This window comes from Dermacentor silvarum, chromosome 4 (genome assembly GCF_013339745.2).
Source record: "Dermacentor silvarum isolate Dsil-2018 chromosome 4, BIME_Dsil_1.4, whole genome shotgun sequence".
NCBI lineage: Eukaryota > Metazoa > Arthropoda > Arachnida > Ixodida > Ixodidae > Dermacentor > Dermacentor silvarum.
In genome coordinates, this window is record NC_051157.2 from 124,122,791 (window position 1) to 124,150,182 (window position 27,392).

At 47.4% G+C, this 27,392-nt stretch overlaps 1 protein-coding gene and 1 non-coding gene across 4 annotated transcripts in view; one reads left to right on the top strand and one right to left on the bottom strand.

The window, feature by feature from the left end:
* LOC119448875 (uncharacterized) overlaps window positions 1-27,392 on the top strand; it is a 149,699-nt gene that overhangs the window by 105,995 nt on the left and 16,312 nt on the right. The window lies entirely within an intron of this gene.
* Trnar-ccu (transfer RNA arginine (anticodon CCU)) lies at window positions 12,021-12,092 on the bottom strand. Its single transcript has one exon. It is a non-coding gene; the product is annotated as a tRNA-Arg (tRNA).

The window sequence follows — 27,392 nt, forward strand, 5'->3', positions numbered from 1 at the left end:
GAAGGAAAAGGCTAAAGGTTGTTGGTCGAAGTCATAGTCATGAGGATGACTGGCTTTCTCTTTAAGGTCTCTTAGGTGTAGCTCTAAAGGGACTCCTGAGGACTCATGACATGAATGTCATGACATGCGTGTCATGTAGGTCATGAAAGAGCCGCCTATGTCTTGGTGCTCTCATGGTCGTTTCATTAACTTGGTAGGCTCCCAGCAGACTGCTTCGCATAACATCGATTCCAACTGGGCTTGGATCTGTCGGCTTTTTTTGCTAGCCCCCCTAAAGCGAGTATTGTTTACTCACATCCAACAGATTGCTCTCGTCCACTATTCCTTATTTCGGACCCTGTGCACCTTCTGAAGTCGGTCAAGAACAACTGGCTAAACCAGAGAAACAGTGGAAAGTGCATGTAATACCATGATCCGATGCAGCAATGACCCAAAGCCACCTATTCTTACGGCACCATTTAAATCTGTCTGATTTAGATGACCCCCTGAGCAGAATAACCATTTAAAGCTGGCACCATCGCTATCACTAAAGCACTAAACCCATCATCTATAGAGCGTGACACGTTAAGCTCACTCTCGAATTTTAATGTATCGACAGTTGCTGCATTGAAATGCTCCACAGTGCAACATGCCAAGGAGAACTTGCATGGCTAGAGCACAAGAAATAGATTTATTTGTCTGCTGTCTACTTTCTTATTTTGTCAGATACCTCGGACGAGCACCGGTTCTTTTTATATTATTTTGACTTGTTTCTCTGCCCAACTGCCTTTGCTTCTTCGTGGGCCGTCACACACACAAAAGCGACAAAACGATTGATACCCAGCATCTAACAACCTCTTTGTCTCAATATTTGGCAAGTCAAGACAGTCGCGTGATCGTGTTAGGGCTTCTGGAGTACAGGCCTGCGCAATGTCTGCCTTAATCAACATATAATTGGAGCTATCATAAGGGAAGATGGTCTCTTTACTTCACGGCTGATATGGCTCACACGCGGGTCCAAATCAAGCAAAAGATAGGTGATGCCCGTGGAACCTAATGTTATTGTGAGGCATTTCGTAGGTAATATTAGGTCCCCTGGAAAGGTCACAGAAAGTCTCTAGTATTGTACGTAGCTTCTGCATTGAAAGGATATATATTATATATATATATATATATATATATATATATATATCGTATCATAAGAAGCCAACAAACAATGACACCAAGATTTCATTAACACCATTTTGACATGGTGGCGAATAGTGAATGTAAAGACACCGAGAAAGGGTGAACGCTTAGGCGATGAAATCAAGTATCCGATTATGTCAGCAACATGTCCACAGCTGGAATTTTTGAGAAAATACCAGAATAGCTAGGCTACTGGGCTAGCCTCAAGCACGACGCCTGCCACCTGATGAAAGAAATGCACTTGGCGTTTGGCAACACGAGCCACGCTCTGCATGAGATCTCGGTATACTGCCCAGAAGAGCTACGATTTCGGTATGTGCTCCTTGAAAAATTTCAGGCATATTGTCTTCAAGACATGTTTGAGAAGTACCACCAGCCATCGGATTCCCCATACCACATCTCGATCCGGCAGACCTATGAATCTGAGAACAAGCCTAGACTTCAAAAAGTACTGTATCTGCCTTACCTGGACGTTATTGCACAGCAAATCCCTACCATAAGTGTTGATTCACTTCGTGGGCAGTTAACCATAGCAGTGACTGATGCTGATGTTGAAAATGATTCCCGCTGTTACAAACATTGTTGGGTACTGTGCACATGAGGCACGGAAAAAGCTCATATGTGTGTGTCGTGCAAAGAAAACCTTATACTGGAGAATACCCGTTTGGACCATGAAGACACACTCCTCATTGCAGGTATGACAAGAGGAGGGCTGAAGTTTCCGCGTGCTGTTGTAGTGAATGCTGTAATTTGTACAGAAATAGTCCTTGATAAATTGAGGAATGAGGAGTTTGCATCAAAATTTCTTGGTCTTCCAAATTAGAAAGAGGCCCTTGTTGCTCTTGTGTCAACTGTTCTGCACGATTCTGGGGGCCTTGATGCCTGTGATTCTGGCCACTCGCCAGAAAAAGTCATGCACCATATTTCGAGTGCAGCTGCCAACACGCTTTTGAATAACCTGGGTAAAACCAAAGAAGACACAACAAATGTTTCAAAGGGGAAGCGTAAATTGTAAACTATAAAGAGTTGAAAATGTATGATCGTATGGTTTAATGGCAACTAATTTTCAGTAGTCAATGTTTCTTGTACATCTAATTATATGATTATGATAGCTCTGTATTAAGCCGTTTTATATTTTGTACATGCTCTTTTTAAACTAAGTGACTGCTGTATATAGCACAGTATTGGGTGAGAACTTGTGTTCCAAAATTTTTCCATTTTGCATGATGGACATGTACATGTAAATGTCTATGCTTGTCGCTGTTTCACACACTGTGGTGGTCAACAAATTTTGCTTGGTTTTTCTGTGCTTGAGATGCATATCGCCACCATGCCACGTAACTTAATTACAGCTGCCTTTTGTGTTTGTGTGTGTGTGTGTGAAGCGCTGAAATAAATTCTGCATTCCCTGTATTCATTGCATACCTGTTTGTAATCTTTCAATATTGTTTAGACATCCGTGTAGCGTGAAGTAGCTATAGATTAACATATGAAAGAAACTAACAGTCACCACAGCCGAGGAATGTATAGGGGTAAACAACTAGTGGTAAACAATTGAAAGTGAACATGGTCAACATTTCGTGGCTAATAAAAAAGAAACTACATGTCGCAGGTTGGATTTGAGGCCATGATCTCTGAATGGAATTGTTATGGATTAGTTGCTGTAATAGCTAACCCCCCACCCCCCCAAAAAATGAGACTTTTGCTTCCAAAGCTGAGTTCAAAATAATCTCAGGGAGATAGAGAACAAACACGAATACTAAGGTCACCGTTCAGGTGAGTAATTGATAAAGGCCTGAGGTTTCTCATGCTTGAATTAGCCTAAACTAACGTGTCGTTCTGTCGAGGAGTACATCTATTAATAGGGACACATGTAAATAATAGCAGTAAGCTGGTACAAAGAGCGGTTATCCTGAAAACAGGTGCTCTGAGGCCAGGCGATAAAAACCAACCTGGGGTGAGCTGAGTTCTATTACGAGTTGACCGTTCAGTGGAGTATTTGACAAAGGCCTGCTGCTTCTCATGCCTGCATTAGCCTAAATACATGTGTCGTCCTCCCCAGGAGTACATCTATAGTAGGGACATTTTAAATAATAACAGTAAGTTGCCAGAAACGACGCGGTATATTTGAAAACAGGTGTTCTGATAGCCAGGCGTGAAAAACCGTGTAGGGTGAAGCTGACTTCCAGGCCCATCTCTTGTGCGTGACGTGACGGACGCATGATGAGACCTTGAGCTAATCTAGGGGATTGGACGGAGACGTGGCGTTTGCTCTCCGCGTGCGTTCGCCATCCGTGAAAGCGCGCGTCCCTCGTGCGCTGTATGTCCCCTCGCACATAGGCCGGCAATGATTTTATCGCCCTTGGACTTATACGGAACCTCGCGGTGACGAGATGGCGACGGCAGAAATCCACTTGGGGTGTCATGTAATTGTTGTCGCAATAAAACACCACGCACACAGAAAAAAAGAACGTAGCTAGCATGCCACCTGCGCCAGATAAACAAAGCCAAGTACCGACCACGACCAGACGAGCTTGTGTTGCCTGAACACTCGGACAAACCTTGTGAAGTCATACATGTAGACTTCGCCGAGCTGAAAAAGAAAAGTCCAGGCGTACGCAAAACACAATCATTTCTGGTCGCGATAGATCAGTGTACCAGAATGGTGGCGGCGCGGCCCGGCGAAGAAGACGCAAACAGTGTCATAGCCCTTCTTGACAGAAGAATATTCTCCTCCGACTTGAAGGTTGTAATATCGGACAATGGGCCTGCATTCCTTAGCAGAAAGGTTCAAGAGTGGGCGAAGAGCCGTGGCGTCACACTGCGACGTTGTGCGCCCTATGACCCGCAGGCAAATGGAATAACGGAGAGGGTGACACGCGATTTGAAGCAATTCATGTCGATGTATGTCGAAGTCGATTTTAAGGGCGGCTGGAAATGTTGCCTAGAAGCGACGGTGGCTCAACATAACAAGACACATACAAGCAGCCTTGGGCGCAGTCCATATTTTGCTGCCTATGGTGAGGTTCCAAAGCTAACTGCCGACAAAGAGCTTGGAATTGCAGACAGGCTAATGCTGACAGAGCGTTGCAAAACATCCGAGGAGTGACACAGATATAGAAAAGCCATGAAGTTTCACTTTGACAAGCGCCGCCAAGGCTGTATACCAGACGTTGGACTACAAGACCTTGTGCTGGCTCGGAAAGGACTACCGACCAGTGAAGCAAAGATTCTTGGACCTTTGAAGTAGTGAAGTTATCGGTGTAACAAGGTATACTCAAGACTGTGGGTACATGAATAATGGACAGTTAGAGTTTGGGGTCATAAGCAACTTTCTTCGTTATCAACCCAGGAGGGGTGACGCAGAAAAGGGGGAAAGTGTAACCTAGCCGAGGAAGAGGCGAAGGTGCTCCGAAAACGACGAAGTGGGGGCTTTGACGAGAACAGCAATAAATAGTGATGACCGCCTTGCTGGTATGGTCACTCGTCACGTGTACAACCAGGTAGGCGCTTACTACGTACTGTTCACGCAAACGACGGATCTGTTAAAATTTCCGGATTCAGTTGTGAGTGAGAATAAGTAAATACGACATAAAATGGTAGGCTATGCAGGAACCTAGGCATGCGCTCAGTCATTCGATATAATTGTTTCCACGTTTACTAATGCCTTTACATTTACGCTGAATTCAAAGAGTGTCATGGAGCACATTAAATAGATTTTGTCTCCTGTCTACTTTCTTCATTTTGTCAGACACCTTGTGACAAGAATGGTATTTTCATTTATATCTTTTGACTTGTTCTTTGCCCAACTGCCTCGCTTCTTCGTGGGCCGTCACCCACACAAAAGCGGCAAAAGGATTGATACCAGCGTCTAACAGCCTCATTTTTATTACCTAGCAACCATTTTTCTTCCATAAAGCCTGAAGTGGTGCACTAACACGCTTATTACCAGCTTTATTTATGTGAAATGTATCTGAAATCTCATCTTATTGCTTAGCGATCGTCTTTTAAAGCAGCCAATCAATAAAAAAGTGTTCAAGCAGACTATTTGCAATGATATGCTAAATGTCTGTCCTATGCACGTAAAGTTTATTACAGCTTATCGGGGTTTCATTTCTACTCATGATATACAGTTTCTGCATCTTCATGAGTGAGTTGAAGCATACGACCATCTTTCTTTACGTAAACTCTTGGACAACTGGAGAACTTGCATAGCTAGAGCCCAAGTAAATAGATTTTATTTGTCTGCTCTCTACTTTCTTCATTTTGTCAGATACCTCGGACATGCACCGGTTCTTTTATTTATATTTGACTTGTTTCTCTGCCCAAATGCCTTGCTCTTCGGGGCCGTCACACACACAAAAGCGACGAAACGATAATACCCAGCGTCTAACAACCTCTTTGTCTCGATATTTAGCTAGTAAAGACAGTCGCGTGATCTTGTTAGGGCTTCTCGAGTACAGGCCTACACAATGTCTGCCTTAATCAACATATAATTGAAGCTATCATAAGGGAAGTCGTCTCTTTAGTTCTCGGCGGATATGCCTCAGACACGGGTTCAAATCAAGCAAAAGATAGGTGAATCCCGTGGAACCTAATGTTCTTGTGAGGCATTTCGTAGGTAATATTAGGTCCCTTGGAAATGTCACTGAAAGTCTCTAGTATCGTAGCAACTGCATTGATAGGATACATATATATATATATATATTTTTTTTAAGGCAACAGCACAGCTGTTGTATCGTCGCGTTTATTCCGCTGAGCCACGCGCTGAACGAAGACGACGCGCATCGTGATGGTGATTATGTACAGGTGAAGAAGATGAAGGATGAATATTTTGCTCACACTAATTACCCCCTCGCGCTGAAGCGGCCAACCTGGCCGCTGCGGTACGTCGTTGGAATGGCTTTAAGCGCGAAACGTGGACCATTTCTGTGCCACGGGAGCGGCCATCGAAAGGCGTGACAGCGGGAGTGACGCGGTAGTTCACTGGCGAAGTTTGCTCTACAACAGTGTAGGGCCTATAAAACGCGACTGAAACTTTTCGCGCAGGCCAGGAACTCGAGTGGGTGTCCACAATAACGCTTCATCGCCAGGGCTGAACAGAACCACGCGGTGAATGCATCGTAGCGAGTCTCCTATCCTGTTGACTTGCCTCGGTGTTGGGGCGGGCGCGATGGCGACACGCGGCAAGGCGAGATATTAACTGCTCACTCACTGACGCCGACGAGTTCAGGGGCATCAAAAAAGAGACGTCGACGAGAGAGGTCGGTTGACGCCCATAAACTTGAAAGAATGGTGAGTAGCCAGTAGTGCGCTGTGCAGCGGTGTTGTAGGAAAAAGTCACGAATGGCAGGATGGTATCCTAGTTGGTGTGGTCAGCGTTGATTTACATGGAGATCATATCAGAGAGAGCTCGATGGAAGCGCTCTGTGAGGCCATTAGTCTGAGTATGGTAGCTGGTATTCGTCTTATGGATGGTGTTGCATGTGCGGAGGACGTCCTCGAGTAGCTTCGACAGAAACGCCTTGCCACGGTCACTCAAAAGGACGAATGGCGCTCCTTGTCGTAGAAAGATGGCTTCCAACAAAAAGGTCGCAATCTCCTCCGCGGATCCTGAAGGTAGCGCAGCTGTTTCGGCGTACCTGGTCAAGTAGTCAACTGCAGTGACGACCCATCTCTTGCCGCTAGCTGATAATGGCAGCGGGCCGTAGAGATCAACCCCGATGACTGCGAATGGAGGGTCAGGACAGGGAAGAGGTTGCAGCAGTCCAGCCGGAGGTGAAGTGGGTCGTTTGCGGTGCTGGCAGAGCGAGCAAGAAGCGACGTATTTCGCTACGCAGGTGGCAAGTCCAGGCCAGGAAAACGACTGATAGGTCTTGTGAAAGCCGAGATGTCCAGCCGTGGGATCATCGTGAAATGTCTTCAATATCTGTTCCCTGAGTGATCGAGGAGCGACAATAACCCAACGCTGTCCTTCGGGGTGGAAGACATACCGGTAGAGGATTGAGTTTGCACACTTGAAGTTCTCTAACTGGCGACGGGCTCGCGCGTTAGGAGGACGAGATGAGCCGTGAAGGCGTTCCATAATTGAGTGGCAGTAAGCGTCGTCTCGCCAACTTCTCAGGGTAGAAAGAAGGAAGACCGTTGAGAGCGGCGAGTGAAAGAACTCCAGAGGACGCGTTTACAGGCTCGGTGACGGATGGAGGCAGGCCGGGAACGTCGGACTGCGGTGGTAACGGACAGCGGCTGAGAGCATCTGCATCGTTGTGTTTCTTGCCGGATTTGTACGTGACGTCGAAGTCATATTCTTGCAGACGAAGTACCCAGCGACCTAAACGGCCAGATAAGTTCTTTAACGTCGACAACCAGCATAAAGCGTGGCGGTCGGTCACGACCGTAAAATGGCGGCCGTGTAAATACGGTCGGAATTTTTGGTTGGCCTAAACAACGGCGAGACACTCCTGCTCAGTGATTGTATAATTAATGATTATATGGACACTTCCGCCGGATCACTGCCGTCGGCGTCGCCGTCGTCGTAGCCGTCGTCGTCGCCGTCGCCGTCAGGTTCCGTATAGATAAAATCTTCGCCGCGCGCCGTATGCCGGAGCCGACGCGTGCGGGGACGCGCGCTGTCACGGAGAGCGAACGCACTCAATCTTCCACGCGCAAGCAAGGAAGCGGGAAGCGAGCGCCGGGGGGGGGGGGGGGGGGCGCACTTCTACTCTGCCAACAACCGCGCTCGTCGCTCGCTCGCACCGTCTCTTATCTCCACACGGCTCTGACCCTTATGCGCTGTGCATTCGCCGCTCAGTTTCGTTGAAGCGATAGACCGCACGTACGTTCGCCCGCTGCGGCGTATATGCGCTTGCTGCCAGCGTTTTGACAGTCGTTGTCTGCAGTCATTCAGTGTGTGATCTATTCATGTTTGTTTGTGCGCGCTCACACCACAGTTAGTAATAGTCGGGCCACATTTTCCAACGCACGCTACACATGCAATGCTGCCCGGATCGGCCGTGCAGCGCTAAAGGTGTGTCCCTTCGCACGCGCTGCCCACGGGCAGCGCTTCTCATCAAACACCACCGTTTCACACGCGCCTTCTCGTGGTCATCGAGTCTCTCTTCATGTCGGTCTACTTACGCCTCAGCACACCTGCTTACTTAATCAACTCATGTTACTACAATTCATATTGCTACCAAAGCCGCTGACCTTACTTTGTATGACATTGCTGTGTTGCTATCGCATTCATTGCTTCGCCCTTAGGCGAAATTGACATTTGTTTTCTCGGCCGATGTTAGCATCCGACTTGCGTATGCGACCACCCGTTCCTCAAAACGTTGTCGTTGCAAAAGAACAGCGCCAATTCCATGGCCGCTGGCGTCAGTATGGAGTAGAGTGGGTGCGGACCCTTCGAAATACTGCTTTTTGGGGCTGGTCAAGCTGCTACGAGCGCTTATTCCCACTTTACCCCCGCAAGGCTGTATTTACTTTTTTGAGGAAATAAAGCATACATACATACATACAAATGAAAAGCACTGGCTCAGACGTGAGGGCACGCTTTAAAGTGTCAAAGCCGCTTGGCACTCGTCTGACCGTACGTAGGAGTTTTCTGAAGGAAGGAGTCGGTGAAGCGGAGCCGCGATGGTAGCGAAGTCACGTATGCAGCGCCGGAAAGTAAGAAGCCAGGCCAAGAAAGCTGCGAAGTTCTTTGGAGCGTTGGGGCCTCGGAAAGCGGAGGACGGGGTAATCTTTTGGGGTCAGGCCGAATGCCGTCTTTGCTTACGAGGTGGCCCAGTACTTTAATAGTCTTGCTGTCTTGCTGGCAAAGTGGCACTTTTTGGTTTGGTTGGTATTCAGCTGAAGACCAGCAACAGAGAGACACGTCAGAACTTCATCTAGGCGCTGCAAGTGGAGTTGGAAGGTTGAAGAAAATATGACTATGTCGTCAAGGTAGCACAAACAAGACTTTCCTTAAGGCCCCACAGAACAGTGTCCATCATTCGTTCGAAGGTTGCTGGTGCATTGCAGAGGCCAAAAGGCATGACGTTAAATTCGTACAGTCCATCAGGTGTTGCAAAGGCAGTTTTTTTCCTGTCGGCCTCATGCATCGGAATTTGCCAATACCTGAGCGTAAGTCAAGACTGGAAAAGTATTCCGTGCCCTGCAATGAATCTAAGGCGTCGTCAATGCGAGGCAAAGGATATACGTCTTTTCGGGTTATTTGTTCAAGGCACGGTAATCAACACAAAATCGCTCTGAGCCATCTTTCTTGCGCACCAAAACGACGAGTGACGACCAAGGGCTGGCGGATGATATTTTCCTCGAGCATGTCGGCAACGTGCTTGTCGATTATCTAGCGTTCGGCGGAAGAAACGCGATATGGTCGACGGCGGAGAATAGAACTTCCATCAACGTGTATGCGATGAGTTGCCGCTGAAGTCTGTCCCAAGAGAGGTGAGTGTACGTCGAAGGAAGATTTATGTTTCGAGAACAAGGCCAGTAGTTGATGTGCTTGCTGCGGAGTCAGATCCGTACTGATGGCGTTGGCGAGAGCAGTAGTAGCAGGAGCAGCAGCTGCAGGTGGGCGTGGTTCTGCAGTACCAGTACTCGAAGCCATCACTGAGACAGGCTGTGTGTCCACACCGCAAACCACGACAGCCCTTTGGGAAGCAAAATCGGTCATTTGTGACGTTGAGTACTGTGAGAAGGGCCGTGACGTTGATGATCGAACGAGACTCGACGCTAGTGCAATCCTTTGGAGAGGAAACTAGAATTGGGGCAACTAGAACATCGCCATTGTCAATTACGTCGGAAGCAATCACAAGACGTTGCTCGTGGCAGGTGGCACACACAATCGGCTACGGTTCGCAGACGGTGGCGGGACTGAGGCGCCGTGTCGGTGTCATCGGTCTCGCGCATGTGGACAAGGCGTGTCGGCAAGAGATGAAAGCGGCAGCGGCAGGAAAGTCAATCAAGGGATGAGCAGATAAGCGCAGGAAGTCAGCACTGCGAACGGAATATGGTGGCGAATCCATCAATGAAAACTCTAACAGTACACTATGCCGATGGCCATATCGTAAGGTTATTCGCGCTACGTAAGGGAGTGCATGGTAAGGTGTAGTGACCTTGCCTAGACGAGAGCACACATCGGCATGAATAATAGAAATAGCGGCTCCGTATCAACTAATGCTCGAACAGGCACACCTTCAGCATACACTAATATCAAATTGGCCGGGCTCTCAGGATGTGTTTGTCCGAGCGATGCAGCTTTCCCTCCAAAAACTGCACCATCTAGTTTTCCGAGTGGTAGTCGGTATGGGTGACTGGCTGGAGTGGCGATGTTGAGCGTCGGAGAGGGGAAGGAGAGCAGCGGCGTCCTGGACGATAGTTTTGAGGAGCGTCGGGTGGAGGGGTGGGGGAAGGAACGTGTTGAAGGGCGGCGCTGGTATTGGCTCGGAAAGGACACCAGATCCCTCTCGTAAGCATCGTAGCCGCGGCGTTCGTCCTGCTGGCGCCTTCGAAAACCGCGAGATGTGGCCTGGAATGCCACAATATAACAGATTGGGCGGGAGGAGCGCCAGGGGGCGTAAAATGCAGGTACAGGTGCACGGAGTGAAAGGCTGCGACGTCGTTCTGAGGAACCGGAAGGGCACGCTGAGCGACGGAAGGCTGCATGGCAGCAACTTGGCGTACGTGAGTGGCGGATTTGGTGGCGTCGGAGGGTCAGGACGTACAGCGGAAACCAAGGAAGACAGCTCGTCTTTGATGATGTCTCGTAGCCCAGTGGACGTAGAGTGAGCTGGAGGAACAGCAGAGCACGCGGGCTTGTGCTTGAAGCTCTTCGCGGATCAGAGCCCGAATCAACGTGCGCTAATCGGCATCCGAAGAAGGTCACGTGTCACAGACGTCTGGCTGTAACCGGATGCTTGTAGTGTATCCAGATCCTGGCAGATCGCGATGACATCGTCTACGGTGGTAGGGTTTTTAACTGCCAGGCGTTAAACGCAACGTGTCCAATGCCTTTTAAGATGTGTCGAACGCGATCGGTCTCGCTCATTGCCGCGTCGACGCGGCGGCAAAGGAAAGACGTCATCAATGTACGAAGTGTACGTCTCCCCTGGTTGTTGCATGCGCGCATCGAGCTGCCGCTTTGAAACTTCAGAACGGATGGTTGGTGTTCCGAAAATATTCCGGACTTGGTGCTGGAAGGTGGTCCAGTCGGGCAAGGCGCTCTCATGGTTAAAGAACCACGTCTTCGCGACATGCGACAGGTAGAAGGCGACGTGGCGAAGTTTTTGGGGTCGTCCCAGTGAATATACTCACTCACTCGGTCATAGTTCTTCATCCAGTCCTCGACGTCGCGCGGGAGGCCAGAGAATATAGTGGGGTCACGCTGCGGTGCGGTAACGGTCCATACGGAGGCGGCTGGTTTGGGGGCAGCGGGCGTGATGCCGGAGGCTCCGGGTTGCGGTACTTGGGTCATGGCAGTGGACAGGCGGAGCAAACGGCGACCCGAACGAAGATCCAGTGGAACTCGACGTCGTAGAAGTCGAGGGGATCGAAAGCAATCTCCACCACTTTGTAAGGCAGCAGCACAGCTGTTGTCTCGTCGCCTTTATCCGCTGAGCCACGCGCTGAACGAAGACGACGACGCGCACCGTGATTATGATTATGCACAGGTGAAGAAGATGACGGATGAATATTTTGCTCGCAATATATATATATATATATATATATATATAATAATCATAAAAAGCCCACAAACAATGACACCAAGAACGTAGGGGAATTACTTGTACTTACTAATTGAATTAAAGGATGATAATTGATGGAAATGAAAACGGATGAAAAAAACTGTCCGCAGGTGGGGAACGAACCCACGTCTTCGCATTAGGCGTGCGATGCTCTCACCATTGAGCTACCGCGGAGCCGTTTTCCCATCCGCTTTCTGGGGTATTTATGTTTTACAACTAGAACCGACCCTGGGAGTGTTAGCCCTTTCTTCTCGTTCATTACATAACGAGGGCTTGAATCCGGCAACAATGATACCTTCAGGTAGCATATGTGGGTATTGAATACTTGCCGTCAGCCAAAAAGATCACGTGCTCGTGACGCTGCGGCAGAAAGGATTACAGGCAACGACATTATATTCACGCTGTTTTTCTAGCGTTTACTTTCCGAGGTCTACCAATGGTAGCCTGGAATGAACTGAATGAGTTGCTAGACCGTGCTGACGTCGCTCCGTGATTTTTATGCTGCTGGGAACTTTTCCACTCGGAGTAGCTTACGCAACCGTAATCCTTACCGCGAAACACACGCGCGAGAAGGAACGTGCTTCGAATTTTCGCATACGCCCGGCGTCGACAGCGAGCTGCTGCTGGTAATGCTCTCCGCACAGCATTCTGCTGAGCCCGATGATGCCTGTTTGTAGCCGCACACGAGCGAGAGGGCAGCTAAGGCCACTGGACTCCTGGACTGAGGGGACCACCCATTGCAGAGCGGAGGAGCTACCTACGCTCGCGTGCTATTTTGATCAAAGTTTATTCTCTATCTCTCTCTTCTTGTCGCACACGTAGCTATACGATTCGCTTCTTCAGCAGCGGTTCGTACCTTGCGAGGAGGCGCCATAACGTGTACCGAAGAGGCACGGCCGCTGGAAGAGGTATCCAGAAACGTGGCGCACATCTCACATCGGAATCGCGTTCATTGCATGCCTCGTCTAAATCGCACCTCAGCGTCTGTGCCTGCGCACGCTGCGTTTGCAGGCACCTTCACTAGATAGCGCCACCAAACTGGCGGAGGGTCGGGTCGTCCGACGGCGGCGGCGACATCGCGTAGCGGAACGGCTATTGGAATGAGCCCATAACAGCGTACGCTGTAAAACAAAATGCAGCAGCAGCAGCAACGATGCAACGCGCAGTGGTGCTGCTGACGCCATCCGCGCTTCTCCGTTTCCCCTTTAGCGCCGAACCGCTCGCGGTTGCGGTCACAGCAGCAGGCACCTCTGGCGGCAGCTCGGCCGAGCTCCCACCAGCTGCGAGCTCCAGCGCATGCGCCGTGACGTCATCCCGGCGTGTCGTTTGCTGCGCGCCGCCCGTACACTGTGCATGTCTTTCGCCCCACTTCCCCTACGTGTGCTCGGACTGCAAGTGCTTCGCGAGGCGTTCCCCGATGCCACGAACCACGAGGAAATGCTTATACATTTCGTATATCTTAGCGCCACTTCGTATAGCCAGGACCAGCTAGGAACTGATCAGCCCCGCTGTCTCTTTAGCCTTACGCCACTAGTGCAAACTAACCCGAATTTTTTTAGCCTGGCGTTTTTTGCTTACGCCAACGACACGAAAGAGTCCTGGGCTGGTAGAAGTATGCAGCTTCGCTGTAAAATTCACCGTCAGTTACGATACTCCCTATTGCGAATTTTGAGCGCAGCTGTTTATGTGTTTTTTAAAATGGTGTCGGTGGACGCGCCCACCGCATACGCGCTCACCGCTTGGGAGCACGTCTGGTAGGGCACTCTGCGTTCCTCCTCCGCATTCCTGCTCGCGCTCTCTACGCTGTCACCGTCTTTCATCTTTGGCTGCTGTACTAAAGTTATTAATCCACCTACATATCTATGCACAGCCGCACAACGCCTTACCATTGAGAGAAGGCAGCCGGCACGAAATGTAATGCCGCAGAATTGCCTCCTTAGCAAGATTCCACTTATTTAGCATTTTATTTTATGCCATTGTTAAAGTGCAGCTTTTTGGAATGTGGTTCTGCTTCAAGTCGTACTGGCTAGAGATATGGGCGAACGACAGAGGGTTGCTATTTGCTGCTAGCAAAACCATTGAGTGGGCACGGCGCATCGACCAAGAGCATGTTGGTTAACAGGCCGTTCTTCTGCCTTGTGCAGGTTGTATTGATCAATCTCCGCAGAACTTCAAGCATCATCGATGCGTATGCTGTCGACACGTGCCTTTGGCAACCGTTGTCGCTTATGATGCTCTGTCACCTGCGCGGCAACTTCACGTCAGGAGCGCCGCCCTTCAGCCACCACGTGACCTCTGCAGACCAGGCTATAAAAGACGTCCCGCAGCGGTTCCGCTTCTGTGGGCCCGGCGCATCGACCAACAGCATGTTGGTTAACAGGCCGTTCTTCTGCCTTGTGCAGGTTGGATTGATCAATCTCCGCGGAACTTCAAGCATCATCCATGCGTATGCTGTCGACACGTGCCTTTGGCAACCGTTATCGCTTATGATGCTCCGTCACCTGCGCGGCAACTTCACGTCAGGAGCGCCGCCCTTCAGCTACCACGTGACCTCTGCAGACCAGGCTATAAAAGACGTCCCGCAGCGGTTCCGCTTCAGTGGGCACGGGGCATCGACCAAGAGCATGTTGGTTAACAGGCCGTTCTTCTGCCTTGTGCAGGTTGGTGGCTATTGTTCTACTATCAAGAGTGATTGTCTATGCCTTTTGGTTCTGCCGTGCTCACGGAAGTGCTTGGAAATTGCCTCTGATGTACATTGCATGTGCAAATTGCTGCTCTGTGGCGATATCGAATTCAATCCTGGCCCTGACAAAGCTACTCGTGAATTGCTGGAGCAGCTGGTGGAAGGTCAGAATACATTAAGTTCTGAAATAAAAGCGCTTAGGGAGCAACAGACGAGTGTCGAAAGGACAATAAAGGATTTGTGCTCTAGATTTTCGGAATTGGAAAAACAAATTACACGAATAGACACCCTGGAGCAGACAGTTAGTTCCCTTCAGAATAAGATTACTGACTTAGAAGATAAAAGTAGGCGATCAAATCTGCTTGTGTTCGGAATAGAAGAGGAACCCGATGAAAATGAGGATATTCTTTAAAAAAGTTCTTGACGATATTTTCTCCAAAAAACTTGGTGTTCCCTGCTTCTCTGTAGGACGAATTCACAGGCTTGGCGAACCAGGAAGAACAAGACCAGTCATTATCTTTTTCCAGGATTATAATGAAAAACAAAGTCTTGAAGAATGCTTATAAAATTAAAGGCAAAGACATATCCCTTCAAAGTGACTACTCTCGCCCAACACACTTAGAAAACGCAAGCTATTGTGGGAAAGTGCTAGGAAAGAAAAAAAAAGGAAGGCAAGAAAGTATTTTATTAAACGATAAACTGCTTGTGAATGGAACACTATATGCATGGGATGATGTCAAGAATAGACGAGTGAAGCTACCAAGCCGCCAGAGTGGTTCTCAAGCACCTTGACTTGCGACTCCCAATGACCAAACCATTAGGTTATTAAACATCAATGCACGTAGTGTCCTAAACAAAACTGAAAATCTAGAGGCTATATTGCTTGAATATGATCCTCACATAGTTGTAATTACAGAGACTTGGCTACGTGAAGAGGTTGATGACGCAGACGTCTTTCCTCCCAACTATCAGGTATTTCGCTGTGACCGATGTTCTCGAGGGGGAGGGGTTGCGGTCCTTGTAAAACATGGCTGTGATGCTACCGGCATGCAAGCAATCGCCGGACACGAAGCTATTTTTTTAAAAGCATCATGTTTCGGTTATTCCTAATTTTCGCAGCTTACAGGCCTCCAGATTCACCAATAATATTCCTAAATGATCTTGCTGTTCATATGTCTACATTTAGGAGCGAAAAAATTATTCTGGCGGGCGACTTCAACTTGCCAGGAATTGACCGGGAACGCCCATCTCCAGTTTCCGGCCTTGGTTTGCATGCTAATAAATTATGCGATATAATGCTCTGTCACGACCTTCAACAAGTTGTCTGTAAACCAACACGTGTGCAAGGTGATTCTATTCAGTGCTTGACCTTGTATTCTTGAGTCGTTCCATTGAAAATTTATCAGTATCAGTTGAACGTGGTTTGTCAGATCACAGCATGGTCTACGTTTTGTTTCCTATGCGTGATATGAACAAAGAGCCCACCACTAAAACAGTTTCATTCAAAGACTTTTCACATGCAAATGATGAAAGTGTATTAGATTACTGCAGTACTGCCTTGACAGTTTTGATGGTTCTGACGTTGTTAACTGTGGGAAAAATTCAAGAACATTTGCTTCCATTGCATAGAAAACTTCGTCCCGACAAAAATAAAGAGAACATGTAAAAAATCCTTGAATTAATCGAGAAATCATACATCTCACTAGAAAAATTAAACGGATGAAACGTCGTAGAACCGATCGATGCATAATTCAAACCCACAAATTGAATCTTACTGAAACCATAAAAACTGCGAAAAGGTACTACTTTGAGCATACACTGCCGGAGTTTATTCAAAACTCCCCCCAAAATTTTGGAATTACTTAGCGGAAAAGAAAAAGCCTATTAACCGAATTATGCACGAAGGCAGATTACTTGTGGACAGACTACCATTGCTGAACAGTTTAATATACATTTTCATAGTGTTTTTACGGTTCCGAATCCATGCAGATTTCGCAGTGATGCATTTCGTTTTCCTGACCCAGGGATTGTGTCACTGCCCGGATTAACTTCAATGTTGTTAAATCTTAAAACGAAATCGTCTCCTGGTCCAGATGGAATTCCAAACATCTTTTTGCCGTTATGCAGAAATAATATCAAAATTTCTCGTTATAATTTTTCGCACCTCATTTGCCACAGAAAAGCTGCCTTCTGATTGGAGGACAGCTTGCGTTGTGCCTGTGCCTAAAAGGGTGACAGGACGTTGGTTTCTAATTATCGTCCCATCTCACTCACTACCTCTTGTTGTAAGTTGGCAAGCATATTTTAGCCTCCTATATCACTAAATTTCTTAATGACAATGGTCTACTCACCTGTTTAACACGGATTTAGGAAAGGATTGTCCACTCTGACCCAACTTACTTCTGTTATACACAACTTTGCATCAGTGCTTAACCACTCAGGGCAGGTCGATGCCATTTTCTTAGACTTCCGAAAAGTGTTTCATGTTGTATCCCATGCAAGACTAATATACAAATTTGAACTAATTGGACTTCCTAAATTTGTAGTCACGTGGGTTTCGTCATATCTCACCAGCCGCACTCAGTTCGTTAATATTGATGGTCATCATTCAAATGATTTACCAGTTACTTCAGGTGTCCCTCAAGGAATTGTACTGGGCCCATTGTTATTCCTGATATATATAAATGATATTGTCAGTATTATAACCGAACCGGTTCAGATTAAGCTTTGCTGATGATTGCATACTGTTCAACGAAATTAACTGTCCTCATACCAAGTTCTGCTTAACTCTAGCCTCCAGAAAATTGACACGTGGTGCAGTAATTGGGATATGCAACTTAACGCCGAAAAAAAACTGTTTTTATGAAGATTACTAATAAAAAACTTGTGCATTCCTTTGCGTACACCCTTCCATCGCATCCCCTAATAGAGGTTAATGAATATAAATACCTTGGTGTTACCATAACAAACAGCTTAAGCTGGAACAATCATATTGCGAATGTCTGCTCGTCCTCCTACCGAAAACTTGGGCTTCTCCGCCATATAAACTAAGAAACACTCCTTCCAGGGTAAAACATTTAGCATACTATAGTCTCATCAGACCAAAACTAGAGTATGCTTGTTCAGTTTGGGACGCCTACACAAAACAGAATATTGAGGCACTGGAATCAATCCAACGGAAAGCCGTACGCTTCATTTTTTCCAAATACCGTACTACCGACTCTCCCTCCGCTTTAATGAAAGAACATGCATTCCACCACTTCAAGCACGAAGGAAAATCCAAAGACTAAAATTTCTATTTTTTACTAAAGAACAATAAACTTTCTACGAGTCCTTATCCGTATCTTGTGCCCCTCACTACTCGTCATACAAGGTATAATCATGATCAGTCCCTAACTCCATACCACGCCAGAATAAACGCCTTTAAGTATTCTTTCTATCCACGCACAATTGAAGAATGGAACAGGCTGCCTTCTGATGCGATTACGTCCATCGACTCTATTGACAAATTGATTGTTTCTTATCCATAGTCATGTTTGCATTTGTACAAGTTTTCTCCTGTTACTGCTCTAACATGCCCCACTGTAAATAAGTGCTCATGTTTTTTTGTTCTGTTTTTTGCTGTCATTGCGATGCAATTCTCATTGTGCAGTATTGTATTCTTATGCCCCTCCTGCTTGGGCCCACTAAAGGGCCTGCTGTATTTGGTAAATAAAAATGAAAAATAAAAATGTATCCTAGGGATTCCTAAGGTACAGTGTATTCCTTGAACGGCTCCACCCAGTCTCTGATTTCGTTACCAATGAGTGCTGAATAAATAATGTTACTCCACTATTTGTTTTGCTGATGCCCGTATTGCAAAAGCGAGCGTCTTCCAGTATCTCCCAGTTTGAAACCAGCGCGTTCTAATGCGACAGCGTTAACCCTTTAGTGCCCACTGTTGCCCAGGAACAATAGCCTAAAAACTATTGGTTGTTCTGAACGCATCCTGCGGAACGATACCGCTGGCGCCATCTGTAGAATGTACCAAGGCTAGTGAGCATCTTGAGCTTGAAGTAAATACGTAGAGATGGCAGCACCGCCCTTTGTTGTTGTTTTTCTTGACTGTTCTGAGAGGTGCTAGCGCAAGGACCGCACACATGAGTAAATTTGTTCAGCTACGGCGGTATAGGACACTACTATGGCAACTGTCAGACTTAGGCTCATAAGGCCTTGTACGACATTTATGAGGAGGCTAGACGGTGTGGCCGTAATTTGTACAATCTTTTACTCGCCAAAAGTGGTGTTTCCCAGGAGCAACAACGGGTACATACAGAGGCCTGATCACATGTAGGGTGGTATCGTTTGTGGCAATTTTTTGCTGTGCTGTAGGTAAAGCAAAGCAATAGCTAGAGTGTTCATTCTGTCGAGAATAAGCGTTCCTCATATATGGTCATATTTTTTGTCTTTCATATATACATGGTGATGTCAAAAGAAAAAAGTGGCTGACTGATGCAGAAATTCAGAAACTTATCTTTCTTCCGGACGGTGAATTGTCTGACGCTGACTTCGAGAGCGACATAATTGCTATCGCAATAAATATAGGTCAGCGGAGGAGTAGGGTGTGAGAGTAGTTCGCGTTAGCGTTGGTTGTATATACGGAGCCTTGGGGCGTATTCTGTAGGAGGCCACCTAGCGGATTTTCCATTTCGGCTGTCGCGATTGACTGCAGCTTCACGAGCGCGAAGGAGACTGGCTGGCTCCTTCTCACTCGTGCGGCTGGAGCCAATCGCGATAGCCAAAGTGGGCAGTCCACTAGGTGGACTCTTACAAAACACCCTGCTGGTCAAGATCTCTTGCTTGGGAACGTCGTACAAAAGCGTACAAAAGCTTGAGGAACGCGCTAGGAAATGCCGTCGCCTGGTGACGCCGAGCCACTTCTTTCAGAGCCGGGCATTGTTTAGCCATCGTGTAAGCGTTAAAAAATACCCCATTGTGCTACTCGGAGCCGGCACCGAAGCCTCGTTCCCGAGTACGTAGCGAAGGGGTCGGTTTACCATTTTGTATCCAAATTCAACATGGCCAAATCCCTAATATGGCTATACTCGAACATAGCAAATACCACCTAAGAGCCAGCTTCGGTGAACTTCCCTCTCACAGGGTGGAAGGGCTCTGACTTCTTTTATATGTAATGATCGTTTGGCGAGTACCCCTGCAAAATATTTCCTTAACACGACAATTGCCACATCCTATACCTGGAAATTAAATGCATAATTGGCGAAGTTAAGAGATGTACTCTTGCAAATAGTGTAAATGCAGATGACGGGTAGCTTTAGAATCAATGAGCAAGGAATGGAAAATGAAAACATAAAAAAAGAAATACAGGTAACAATTCTCATGTCCATTTGAAAGGGTATTTTCCTTGAAAGATTAATTTCCCGCATTACGGGTTTGCATGCACATAGGCCTGCTTTAGGATTTCCGAGTATAAAAAATAATAAACTAGCTGACTGGTAGATGTAATAGTGTAATAGTAGAGGTCTTGTATCCTTAAAAAATTAAAAGATGGTTACGTTGCCGTCACCGCGTCAAGGTCGTACAAAAACAAACAAGGAAAATAAAGACAAATGCTTTGGTGTGGCAAAAAACTAAAGTGGTTGTGATGGCGTTTCGGCTGAGTTGGCACGATATAGCTGCAAAATAAATGCATAATTGGTCAAGTGAACACATGTAATTGTTATAATAGTGTAACAGTAGATGACTGGTAGCGATGGCTATACATGCATAAGCTAGCTAAATGAATGAATGATGGGATTTTACGTGCCAAAACCACGATCTGATATGAGGCACGCCGTAGTTTGGGACTACGGAAAATTTCAACCATGGGGTTCTTTAACGTGCAGCTAAATCTAAGTACACGGGTGTTTTCGCATTTCGCCCCCATCGAAATGCGGCCGCCTTGGCCGGGATTCGATCCCGCGACCTCGTGCTTAGCTGCCCAATACCATAGCCAAGCTAGCTGATAAGTAAGCAAAAGCAAAAAGCGAAGTAGCAGCCGAGCGAAAGAATTCAAACGCATTAGTAGGCAGTACTCAGAATTTCTGCAGATTATTTCTCTTTCGAGGTATCGGTAACCAAGTCATGTGCCGAACAAAATAATGGCTGCTGCCTATGGGCAGTATAGACCTGTCTCACAAGCATTCATGGTTTACAATAACAAAGATAACTTCAAAACTATACGCGATCAGAGAATTCGTCAATGCTATGGTAATCGGTCCTGAGCTGTATATTAATTACTTTATCCTTCTATGTTGAAACGTCGAATAGCACTGATAAGTATTCACATTCACTGCACGATAATATTACCTGAATAGATATGTTATAGCAATGGCACATAATATACGTGTTTTAATATTGTTTAGTGGCGGCGACAACAGCGCTTCGGAGACGGCTTTACCTAAGATGGGTGGAATTACGAAGTCGTTGCAAAAAGTGGGTGAGTATATTACTGCCTTGCTAAAAGATGAAAGAATATGCATTGGATTCAGCTAGGAAGTAGGATTGGCCGAATATTCGAAGTTTCGAGTACAATCGAGCAGTGCGCACGGATCGTGGTATTCTAAAATAAACACTCGGCATTTTCGAATATTGAAAACTGACCAAATATCTGATTTTCAAACAACCGACTGTTACAGCCTGGTTACTTTTCTCCTTTGCCAAACGATGTATCGAGGTTATCAGTAGTGAAAGAACGGCATAAGTTTTCGATGCAGTACAGCAGCAAGAGAATTATTGAAGCATTGTTACGCTTTCCCTGCGGAAGCCTGCATGACAACCGGAGATTTTGCTTGTAGTCTGTCATTAGGGATTTGTCAGTCTAGTCATGTGGCAAGTATATCGCTTAAGCTACAACGAGTGATGCACAGTCTGTTTCACACTTAGGGGAAAACTCGGAGCGCCTTGAAATGCGCTCCGAGTTTTCCCTAAGTGTGAAACAGACTGTACATGCGTCTTTACATGCGTGTAGGGCACACGTTTACTTGAGCTGTTCCTTTTTTTTCCGGCGATCCTGATAGCTTTCCGGTAAAACATGCCTAGCATTCTTGAAAAGCTAGCCGTACAGCAGCCATCATTCATTATGGGAAAGCTTAATTTAACCAATCTCTAAAAAACTGTTGACAGGCTTTTACTATAGAGTTTTTAAATAAAACTAGTTACCTTGTGTTACCTTTATTTCTGTTAATTAGCTATCGTTTTGAACCAGTCAGTATTCGATATTCGATGCATATTCAAGAAAGTTGATATTGTTACAAGCGTGAAAGTATTGTACTATTTGGGTATGTACCATAAGCTGTAGTGGGACACGGATAATAGGGCGTGGAAGAAAAGAACGTCTGCCTAGCGATCACAGAACCTAGGCTGTGGGTACGAGCCATGTTTTGAGGCAACAACAACAACAACAACCTAGGCTAGCGCTTAAGACCGCCCGTAACAGAGTGGTGGAGGTGCTGGGTACACGACGTCGCGTACTACGGACTCGCAACCGCTTGAACTTCGCCGGAGCCGCTGTCTTACCGGTCTCTCGTGACAACAGTCATCACGCCACAGAACGGAGGACCAGACCAGCGCTAGTTGCAACCGCGCAAAGGTCAACGCCAGCTGCACCCACAACATTACATGGAACCAGGCTCGTTCGCAGGAAGAGCGGGAGAAGACGTGGACGAATGGCTTACGCATACAATCGGGTGAGCGATATAACAACTTCAACTCGGTCACCAAGCTTGACAACGTCGTTTATTTATGAGAGAAACCGCAATGATGTGGTCGAGAATCACAAGAGTCTTTAACAACATGGGAACGGTTTGTTGAGGAATAGGGAAATGTTTGGAGACTCTGATGAAAAAAAGAAACGTGCGGAGCGAACACTTTCCCAAAGTGTTCAAACTCTGGGAGAGACATGCACTACTTATATAGAAGAGGTGCTCAGCTGTGCAAGATCGTAAACCCACGGACGTCTGAAGAAGACCGAGTCGGACATCTTTTGAAAGCTATCATAGAAGACGTCTACAATCTCCTGATATGTAAATAAGACCTCACCTCCGTCTCAGATGTCTTGCGTGGCTGCCGCACATTTGACTCGTTGAGGACACGTCGTATTGCACCCAAATTTGGACGACTTGCAAATTGACTATTGTCGCCAACGTCGATACGAGCCCATCCACCGACCTTGCCTCTGCTATCCGGGAAATAGTACGCGAAGAACTGCGGCGACATATGAATTAGTGTACAACACAGTTCAACCGCCGGCTACGTACCCAGTATCTCACTCAGCGCCGGCAGCACCATGCGCTACTTTTCCAACTGTCTGTGTGTGTCACGGACGTCAATGTCGCTGGAACTACGTGACGACATCCGGAGACGTGTATGTCAGAACAGCGGTATGGGCAGCGCTTTCACCCCAGTCGTGGTGCACAAGGGCGGACGGCTCCTGTTCAGGGTACTGAGATGATGCACCCAGTTCGACGACCTCTGCCGGCTGAGTGCTTTGACAACACTTCGCCGATCGTCTTCCTTCCGCTACAACTGTGGTGTCGAGGGCCACACTGCCAGGTACTGCAACGTTGCCCACCACCCTCGCCAGCCGCCGAGGTACGACCGATCAACAATACCTGGCCAGCAAAGCGTTGGCCGTGTGTACACCTATCCAAGCGGTAGGTCCAACGAGACCCCGGGAACACTGACAAACTGTTCCCCTGCCTCCGATCGGAGCTTCATACCACCGCCTGCTCCTCGAGTACGCCGGTAACGGTCTCCCCGGCGCCCCTACCCGTCGCCTTCGCCCAAAACTAGTCAGCGCGGCCGTTGGAGGGGAGGCCGCTGGACCGTCTTCGATTTTGACAGAAATACCTCCGGCAATTTGCATGTTTAAAAATAAGGTGTGTGTGCGTGTAGACGGCGTCTCAACAATGGCCTTAGTCGGCACAGGAGTGACCATTTCAGTAATGAGTCTCGCATTCAAACGCCTGCTAGGACGAAAAGTGCCGATATGTTCGTAGAGTGAGTGGAGAACTATTATACCGTGTAGGTGTGTGCAGTGTTGAAGTTAGCTTGGGTAGTAAAGCATTTAACCGCGGAGTTCGTAGTTTTATCTCGTGCTACGTATGAAGTAATTCTGGGCCTTGATTTTCTGAAGCTGTATGGTGCCAATGTTGATTGCCGCAGGGGTGAAATAACTGTAGATTCGAACGTTCCGGCCATATATTAGTGGATCACCCGCCGTGTTACGAAAGTGCTCTTTGTGTGTCCGCAGATAACGACGTACCGCCATTGTCTGCAAAAAGTGTCCCAGTCGCCCGTGGTCCTGCAACCGACAGAACATTTCACGCTACCGTAGAGCCCGTTCCCCTTAGTTGCGTTACGAAGAATGTTGTAGTCCCTACTGCACGCTGTCGGTTATTGACGGTCATACTGTCTTATGGACGATAAATCGCTCCAATGAACCCACAATACTAACGGAGGGTCTGAAACTTGCGGCTATTTGTGAACATCAAGTTTTGGCACTCACCATTCTTGCAGAAAGCCCAGATGCCACGGATGAGTCCCATTCAGAAGCATGCGCGACCGACACTTCCATAATGGCTATGATAAACAAATGGCTCAGTACTAACCAACGTCAGGAGTTCACAAATATGCTACGAAAGCACTTCGTGGTGTTAGACGTTTCCCAGCAAGAGGCTCCACCATCCTTTCCCCCTTATCGTTTACAGGCATCGCGTAGACACAGGATCTCAGTAGCCTCTGCTACAAATGCCACACCGGGTGTCCCCTTCGAAGCGCAGGGTGATCAATGACCAAGTCCGTGACATGCTAAAGAAAAACCTTATCCAAGGTCGAGTAGTCCGCGGGCAGCCCCAGAAATTCTAGTCAGAAAGAAAGAAGGCACATGGCGATTTTGCGTGATTACCGCCGCCTCAACGCCGTTACCAAGAAAGACGCATAGCCTTTGTCCCGGATTGATGATGCTATAGATTGCCTTTCTTCAGCCTCATACTTTTCTAGTGTAGACTTGCGGTCCGGATACTGGCAGATTCCGATGCACAAGGCAGACAAAGAAAAAGTGGCATTCGTTACACCAGACGGACTTTTCGAATTTAATGTGATGCCACTCGGGCTGTGTAAGGCGCCTGCAACTTTTGAGAGATTGATGGACAACATTCTGCGTGGTTTGAAGTGGGAAGACTGCATGTGTTATTTGGATGATGTGATTTCCGGACGCACGTTTTGTGAACAACAACGCACGCCTCAATCGTGTGCTAGAGTGTCTAGGCAAAGCACGCTGGGTATTAAACTCCAGAAATGTCGCTTTGGCGAAAGCCAAACACTGGTTCTAGGTCACCTAGTGGACAAAGAAGGCATAAGACCTGATTCAGCAAAAAGCGGCTGCGCGTCGAAGCCTTTCAGCAGCCTCGCTCAATACAAGAGCTACGAAGCCTCTTGGGCCTTTGCTCATACTTCCGTCGATATATTCCCGGATTTGTTCACATCGCGCATTCACTGACGTGTCTGCTTGAGAAAGGCGTTCAATTTGACTGGACCCCAGAATGTGCGTCTGCTTTTCGTGACGTCCGTGTGTAGTTCCAGTTTGACGTCCCATTCCCTCTGAAACACTTCGACCCTGCGGCTCCCACAGAACTACACACGGAAGCTAGCGGTATTGGCACCGGCGCTGTTCTTATTCAACACTTGGACACCAAGACACGTCGTAGAGTACGCGAGTCGCTCTCTAAGCAAGCCCGACCGCAATTACACCGTAACGGAACAGGAATGTCTCGCAGTGGTTTTCGCAGTACCGCGCTTTCGGTGATACCTGTACGGAAGCCCTTTCACCATCATCACAGACCATCACTCTTTGTGCTGGCTCTTCAATCTGCGTGATCCATCTGGTAGGCTTGCACGTTGGACACTCCGTCTACAGGAGTACGACTTCGCCGTTTCCTGTAAAATCGGTCGACGGCACGCCGACGCAGACTGCCTTTCGCGGCTACTTCTTGCAACGACTGACTGTGACGCGGACAACTTCGACCGCTACATCGTATCCTTGGAGCGAGCAGTTTCCTAATATAAATACCTTTAAGAATGAGCTTCAAAACGACGACATTTTAAAGCAACTGCTGGCTACCAAGAAGAAAGCCATAGCCAATCGTTTTTGCAGACGTGATGGGCTTTTATATAAGAAGAACTATTCTACTACATGCTCACGATATCTCCTCGTAGTCCCGAAAGTCTACGCACTTCCATCTTGCGGGCTAGGCATGATGAACAGACCTCCGGTCGTTTGGGAGCAACTAGAACGCTTTACCGTCTCTAAGAAAGATTTTACTGTCCTAATATCCATCAGACGATGCGGCAGTACATGTTTAGCTGCAACGAATGTCAACGTCGCAAGCGTCCCACAAGTAGTCCTCCTGGTAGACTACACCCTGGGCCACCCCCAAGGACTCCATTCGAGCAAGTCGGCGTCGACCTTCTCGGTCCGTTTCCACGGTCCTCTAACGAATATCTTTGGATCGTTGTGTGCCCTAACCACCTGAAACGCTACTGTGAAACGGCTGCAATACCATCGGCTACTGTAGCCGACGTGTGCCTTTTCTTGCTACGATTTTTCATTCTGCGACCCGAGCCTCCTAAAGTGGTTATTAGCGATCGTGGGCGACAGTTAACTGCAGATGTGGTGGAAGACATGCTTCGTCTATGTTGTTCAAGTTTTCTACCATCCACAAACAAACGGCCTTGCGGAACGCACCAGCAGAACTCTCACGAACATGTTGTCCATGTACGTCTCAACAGATCACAATAATTGGGACATGTTCTACCTTCATTTACTTATGCATTTAACACCACCCAGCACGAAACTACCTAGCTACAGCCCCTTCTTTCTGCTTTCGCCCGGCCGCCACGTTATACCCTTGATACGATCTTCCCGTCTATGAACCATGATGATGCCTGCATACATGAGACCATCTGTCGTGCAGAAGAAGCCCGACGCCTTATTTGCGCCCTCTTGCTTCACAAGATGGCGCAAAGGCACGTTATGACCGCCGACACGTCACATATGATCCAGGTGACTTAGTGTGGCTATGGACGCCAGCAAGAAAACGTGGGTTGTGAGAAAAACTACTGGCACACTATGTTGGACTTTAGTGTTGTTCTAGACCATATATGCGAATTGAATTACTGTATAGCGCGCCTCCATTCAAATGGTCGACGCTCTTCAAGGACTGAAGTGACTCATGTTGCCCGCCTGAAGCCCTTTACCTATCGAGATACTGTTTGACTTGCCCGGTGAGCATCGTCTGCAGTGGGGGCATGTGTTACAAGCGTGAAAGTCTATTACTATTTGGGTATGTGCCTTAAGCTGTAGTGCGACACGCGATAAGAGGGCGTGGAAGAAAAGGACCTTTGCCTAGCGATCACGGAATCTAGGCTGGCGCTCAATACTAGTCGGCTACGTCGTGTCCCAATAAACCCTCTCTAACAGAATAACCCGTAACAATATTATCCCACCTCTACTTGAAGGAATCGTTGCCGCAGCGCAGGCCCTTGCCCAAAAAGAAGCGATATTTTTTATGCAGTTTTATTTTCATCCAAATCTTGTATATGCGTTTCGATTCTTTCATTGTGAGCAGCTCTACGCAGTTGCTTTGCGAATATTGCTATCAATATTAACAATACGTTTAGTAAATTATCATTCCTCAAGTTGTCTTCACGTGAGTCTACTTAAGAAGTGAGTACATTTGAAATCCAAGCAAGAT